This window comes from Ochotona curzoniae, unplaced genomic scaffold, assembly GCF_017591425.1.
Source record: "Ochotona curzoniae isolate NIBS_2020 unplaced genomic scaffold, NIBS_Ocur_1.0 contig_3520, whole genome shotgun sequence".
NCBI lineage: Eukaryota > Metazoa > Chordata > Mammalia > Lagomorpha > Ochotonidae > Ochotona > Ochotona curzoniae.
Window position 1 is genome coordinate 12,343,349 of NW_024465894.1, and position 7,146 is coordinate 12,350,494.

Sequence of the window (7,146 nt, forward strand, 5' to 3'; positions counted from 1 at the left end):
GGGTGGGAAATAGTGATGGCACGGAGCCCAGGGTGGGGGTTTAAGACCGGGAGGTGGGACCTGATCTGGACAGCTCCACAGGTACTGTGGGTGGAGGAAGGGTGACGGGAGATGAAGCTGGAGGCCCTATTAGGTTGCTGGGGAAGGGCATGAGCTTCGCTTGAAGACCTTTTGGGCAAGCGCCTTGGACATAGAAGCTTGGGCCACCCACGTCCTGTAGCCGAGAGCCTGGCTCCAGCTGCTCCAATTCTGAAGCAACTTTCTGCTGATGCGCCCCTGGGAGGCTGCAGGTGACTGCCTGTGCACCTGGGCCCTTGCCATGCACCTGCCAGATCCAGATGGAGCTCTGCGCTCCTGGTGACGGCCCGACTCAGCCCTGGCTGCTGTGGGTATTTGGAGAATGAACCAACAAATGAGATGTTGCTCTCTTTCTATCATTCAAATGGAAACTAAAAATTTTAAATGCAGAGACTTAGGAGTTCACTGCAGATATTCAGTGCAGGGGCAGTGTCATGAGCTAATGTGTGTCTTTCTGAAATACTCCTTGGAGGGCGTGAAGGTGAAAATGCTCAGCCCGGACAAGAAAGGTGAGGGGGGAGGACATTTCAAGTCCATTCACAGGAAGCCCACTGACCCTGGTATGGACTAGAATTGCAAGGGTGGGATAGTTGGAGAGCAAAGCTCCCGGGAAAGGTGGGGAGGGTTGCTGTTTACTGAGCTGAAAAACCCAGTAGAAGCCCACACAGGGGCCACATTCAGACTTCAGTTTTGACCAGGACTTATGGGATGGCCTGTAATGCTAAAATCACAGTGTTTCCTGGTCCCTGCCTGGGATGTGGAAGGGGCTGATCGAAGGTCCCATTGCTCTTGGTCCTTACCTCCTTCCAGCAGATGCTGGCCCTGGGGTATCGTCACCTCCATCCAGGAGCTCCCTAGGATTACTTCCAGGCATGGATAGTACATCTCCTACATTCCCATGCCTACCCCCAACGGTCAGTTCACCAGTCTTTTCAATCCATCCATGAGTCCACCTGTCCCATAGATACACAACAGACGGCGTGCCCCCAGTGCCTGGCACAAGGTCTGGGCACATCTGCAGCCACTCCCTCCTCCCACCTGCCCTGACACTGAGCACCATGGCCCCTGCCGGGCTGGTATCCAGGACTTCCACCCTTCTCGTGGCAGGCTGAGGGTCACGTTCAGGGCGGCCTTTGGTTCTGAGCCACTGTGTAGGCACAAAGTCTCCAGGTCCCTGAATGGGCACCAGGCCTCCAGCTCTGGCGTTCCCAGGGGAGGAAAACAGGGCCCAGGCCCAAGGGATGACTCACCTTCGGTGCCGCAGCCCTCCTCCCAGACACCCTTTCCACAAATACTGAAGCTTGAGTCCCCTCCTCATCAGTGAGGCCAAAGTGCACCCCCGGGGGTCTAGAGAATCAGCTTCTGGCAAGTTCCAGGACCTCAAAGGTGCCCAGCCCTATGGGCAGAGGCTGGGAAGAAGCTGGCAGTTCCTGGCTGTGGCTGCCCCCACTGCAGCTCCCAAGAAGCAGGGTGACTCATGCCTGGTGCCTTGGCCAGCTCCAGGCCCAAGGCTGAGCCCAGGATCCACTCTGGGAGGAGAGAGGCTCCCTCCCCGCCCAAGGCCCATATGCAGCCTGCAGGGCAAACTCAAGATAAACTTGGTTCTGTCACAATTCAGGATGCTGCTCGCAGCCAGACACATGTGCTGGGTCTACTACAGGCCCTCCCCAGGAGCCCCAGGCATTCCTGGCATGAACGCATGTTGATCTGAGCTGGGCCCAAGAAGCAATGAAGCCATTGGGCAGGGCAAGGCCTGCCGAGATGAGGAGAGGCAGCAGGCCAGGCTGGGACATCCTGGGGGACAGAGTGGGTTGATTGCAGGGATGTACGGAAGGGTGGTGAATCCCAGCATTAACAGCAAACCGACCAAGGATGACACACAGTGGGAGGGGTAGCTCATGGCTCGCACTGAAGTTTCAGGTCATGTGTGGGCCTCCTGCCATGTGACCAGTATACTCAACTCTGTCCACATAAAACTTCAACTGCCAGCCACCAACTAGGCACAAGTGGAAGCAGGCCTGTGCTCTCGGCCAGAGTGTGACGCCATAAGGAAGCCCCAGGGGTGGGCATTAGGCACAGTGGTCAAGTGCAACTTGAGCCACCTGCATCCCACACTGGAGCCATCCAGCTTCCAGCCAACACACAGCCTGGAAGGTAACAGGTGGTTGGTCAAGTCTTGGATCCCTGCCAGCCACGTGGGAGTCCTGGATTGGGCTTCTGGCTTCTGGCTTCGGCCTAGTTCAGCCCTGGCTATTGTGGGCATTTGAGGAGCTCACCAGTAGATAAAAGATTCACTCTCTCTATTTTTATTCCAATTTAAAAAACAAAACAAAACAGGCTGGTGTAATGGGGTATTAGAGTAATCCTCTGGGACACCAGTATCCCATATGAGCACCAGTTCTAATCCCAGCTCCTCCACTTCCCAGTCAGCTCCCTGTTTGTGGCCTGGGAAAGCAGTTGAGGACAGCCCAAAGCTTTGGGACCTTGCACCCAAGTGGGAGACGCAGAAGAGGCTCCTGTCTCCTGGCTTCAGATCGGCTCAGCTCCAGCTGTTGCAGCCCCTTGGGGAGTGAACCAGCAGATGGGAGATGTCTCTGAGTCTCTCCTTCTCTCTCTGTCTAATTCCAACTTTCAAGGGAAATAAATAAATCTAAAGAAAAGAAAGAAGGAAAGAGGGAAGGAAGGAAGGAACAGAGGAAAAAAAAGAAAGGAAGGAAGAAAGGAAGGAAGGAAGGAAGGAAGGAAGGAAGGAAGGAAGGAAGGAAGGAAGAAAGAAAGAAAGAAAGAAAGAAAGAAAGAAAGAAAGAAAGAAAGAAAGAAAGAAAAAGAAAGAAAGAAAGAAAGAAAGAAAGAAAGAAAAAAAGAAAGGAAGGAAGAAAGGAAGAAAGAAAGTCAAACAGAAACAAGTCATAAAGATCTGGCTTCCAGTTCTGCACTGATCCAAAGGGCTAAGGGGCACTGAGTATGCCTGCTGCCCTCCGTGGGACTCGGTGAAATCTTGGTGAGAGTGTAGGGTGATCCTTGGGGCACAGGCTTTGAAGTTCTCCTGCCCGGGATCTGATATCATTTTCCTAGCTGTGTGTCTTCAGGCAAGTTGCTCAATCTTTCTGAGCTCCCATTTCCTCACCTACAAAGCAGGCACATGCTGTGTTGACTCTGCTGCTGAGTTCAAGGCACAGAGCTTCTCCTGGCCAACAGGAGAAGGTGCTGTTGTTTTCAAATAAAACTTCCTTATTTATTCGAAAGGCCAAGTTACAGAAAGGGTGAGGCAGAGACAGAAAGCTGCGCATGCACACACACACACACACACAGATCTTCCATCAGCTGGTTTACTCCCTAAAAGCCCCCAAGAGCCAGAGCTGGACCAGATGGAAGCCAGGAGCTTCATCTGGCTTTCCCACATGGTACAGGCGTCTAAGTCCTCAGATGCAGGGAGCTCAGTGGGAAGTAGAGCAGTCTGGACTCCAAGTGGCACCAGTGGGGGAAATGCCAGCACTGCAGGGGGCAGCTTAACCCACTGTGCCCTAAGAGAAGTTCTTCCAAATGCATAATTTACACAGAATGAAACGGTCAGGTCTTCAGCAGCTAGACAGCCTTTGCATCACCAAAATGTGGAGTATTTTACCGGCTCCAGAAATCACCTCCTGCAAGAAGCAACTCCCTGATTCCTGTCCCTGCAGGCTGGTTTTGTGTGTCTCAGGACTCTGAGGGGAGGCAGACAGCAGGCACTGTGCTTGTGGGCCTGGCCCCTGCCGCTCGCCTCATTCCAACCGAGGCTCACAATCAGTAGGTCATTTCTTCACTGCGCACAGCTTTTCACTGAGCATATGCTCTGCGTACCACGGTTATTTTTTTTTTATTTTATTTTTCATTTTCTTTTTAGTATTAACATAGTTGGGAGGGGCATATACCCATGTGGGTCTCTGATTAGGACAGGGAAGTTCAGGCACAGAGGAAGATGGGTAGGACAAATTCTTTTTTCTCCTGTGTCTGCAGGCAAGGAGGGGGAGAGGGCCACTCACTCCTTGCTGTCAAAGTACATCTGCACCCAGGGATGGGAAACAGTCCTTTGATGACACCCTAGCGATCCCGTTGTGAGCAACAATGTTCTGAGGATGTTACCTGAGTGGTTTTAACAGTTCTGAGAAGTTGCTGGTTTTGTTGTTCCAGGGTTGAGAGAATCTTTCCAGCTGTGTTGGTTGACAGAGTCCACCTTAATGCAAACACAGACCAGGGAGCATCGTCCTTGGCCAGGAGAATTGTCCAATCTGTTCTGCTTTCCATCCTCTGATAAAGCCTAGACGAGCTGGCCATCATGTTCTCCATGTGTATCTGGGCATGCTGTCCACTGCACAGCCATCAGCAACTGAGAACTCCAAAGTTAGACCACACATCCCGTGACTTTCCAGGGTGGCTGGGGTCTGAATCCAGCAACCCAGTTGAGGAGTCCCCAAGAAACCTCAGACTTGACCCCTACATTTGCCAGTCCATGCAGGGTGAGGTTCGGTCTGTCACTTGCACACCTGAGCTAATTTTGTTTTCTTTATGACGTCAAATAAAACTGCTATGAACTCTCCAACTAGGATTTAGTGTCTAAAAACCCACACGATTTCTGGCCAACACCTAGAAGGGGGATGCTGAGTGACAGGGCAGGTGTGTGTGTGTGTGTGTGTAACTTTCTAGAGACCTGCCCTTCGAGGCTTGTCCCCTGCAATGTGTGGGAGCCCTACTGCCCCACATCCTCCCAGCCTGCGGCGTGGTCAGTCTCCACTTCAGGCACTGTGTTGTGGCTTTGCTGGCATTTCCCTGCTGACTCACGATGTAGTCCTCTTTAGGCCTGTTTTTCCAATTGCTTTCCGGGGCCATTGCCTCCCTTGTGTGGCTGTGTCCCTTGCAACCACCATGATTAGATGGCAGAACTTGCAGAAATGTGACCAGCTCTGCAGATGGGGCACGGACACACCTGCCATACTGGAAGCTGAACTGCAGCTAACTGGAGTTTAAAGCATTTCATGATCCAAGTGTCCTTGGCTGAACAAGCATCTCCTCTACTGCCACTTATAAACTACCTGCTACACTGGCAGCCCACAGGGTGGTGGCTTGCTCTCCACTGGGTGGCTTCTGAAACTTGCAGGTGCCCCAGCCTCCCGACAGCTACGTCTTCATGGTGTCCACATCCGAACTATCAGGCTCCCAAATCACAGACAGCACCTGATTACCTTCCCAGAGTCCCACCCTCTGTTGGTGGACGCCGGGTGACTCAGCTGGAAAGGAATGAAGCATGGACACGTGCTTGGCGTGGAGGAGCCTCGGATGCCACAGGCTGAGCACAAGCAGCTACGGTCAGCTATGCTGTTTGGTCCCGTTCGTGTGAAATGCCCCAAGCCATGGCAATAGCAGGAGTGGCGGTCGCCTGGGGTGGGGACAGTGTGTGATAGATTTCTTTACAGGGTGACAAAAATATTCTGGAATCAAATAGAGGTAGTGCTCCCATCACATCAAGTGTTCAAAATGGTTCTCTTCACAATGGTTCGTGTTAAGTGTGTGAATTCTACTTCGATCAAGTTAAAAAAAAATATTCTCTCCTCCCCCAGTGTGTTGATAAGCACAATTTTACTGTTTGCAACTAAGTGCTTTGGGAAGCAAAGGCCTGATCCTGACTCCTCCTTCCCACTCCCCCTTGAAAACTCCAGGGCAGAAAAACAAGAAACAGCAGCATGACTCACAGAGCAAGCCCTGGCGTGAGACAGTCACGGCCAGCACCAGCCACCAGCACCACCACGGCCAGCACCTGTGTCCCCCAAGTCATGGAGGTGAATGCCTGGTACCACTGCACTAGGCTGCACAGCCAGGGCAGGCCACCTCTTCCTTCCATCATTAACATCACTAACACTACATCAGGTGTACAGCACCTGCCACATGCCCATCACTGCTCTCCATCCCAGGACCTCACGTGCAAGCGAGAAGAGCGAGATTCCATTCCTCACGGCAACATTTCCATTACTGCTGGGGTGGACAGCAACAGATGAAAACGGATCAAATATCCAGTGCCAAGGGGGCTGGTGTACACTAGGAGGAAAGATTTTAGGGGTATCGATGGAAATGTTGGAGAAAGGTTAACATTTTAAATTGGGGAGGGGGCCCGGCGCGGTGGCGCAAGTGGTTAAAGGTCCTCGCCTTGCACGCCCGGGATCCCATATGGGTGCCGGTTCTAATCCCGGCAGCCCCGCTTCCCTTCCAGCTCCCTGCTTGTGGCCTGGGAAAGCAGTCGAGGACGGCCCAAGGCTTTGGGAACCTGCACCCGCGTGGGAGACCAGGAAGAGGCTCCTGGCTTCGGATCGGCGTAGTATCGACCCGTTGCGCTCACTTGGGGAGTGAATCATCGGATGGAAGATCTTCCTCTCTGTCTCTCCTCTCTGTATATCCGCCTTTCCAATAACAAAATAATAAAAATAAATCTTTAAATTGGGGAGGGCAGCACTGTGGCACAGTGGGATAAACCACTGCTTGGGACACCGGCCTCCCACGTCAGAGTGCCAGTTCAAGTCCTAGGTCCTCTGCTTTTGGTCCAGCTTCTGGCGCCACACATCCTGGGAAGCAACAAAAGATGACTTCAGGGACTACTTAGGTCCCTGCCTCACACATGGAGACCTAAAATAAACATTTTAAAATGTTTTAAGTAGGGTGGCAGAGAGTACTGCCCTGAGCAGCAGCCAAGGGCAGTGAAGTGTGTTACTATCACAAATGACCACAAAGTTGGTGTCGTCCCATTTTTGAGGTCAGAAGTCCCCAAGGGGTTTTTCAGAGCCATCAAGGTGCACACAGAGTCCTGGTCTCTCTGGCAGCTTGAAGGGACAGGCCCACCTCTCTGTCTTTCCCAGCTGTGGCTGCTCACGCGCCCTGGCTCATGCCTACCCCACTCCAAGCTCCAACATTAGCTTCCACCCTCACTTCCTCTCCAGCTCTGCCCCTTTTGTCCGCACTGGGCCCACCTGGATCTTGCAGCAAGATCTTGCTGTTCCAGACACCTAACTAGATCACGTCTGCCAAGTCCCTTGGCCGTTACAC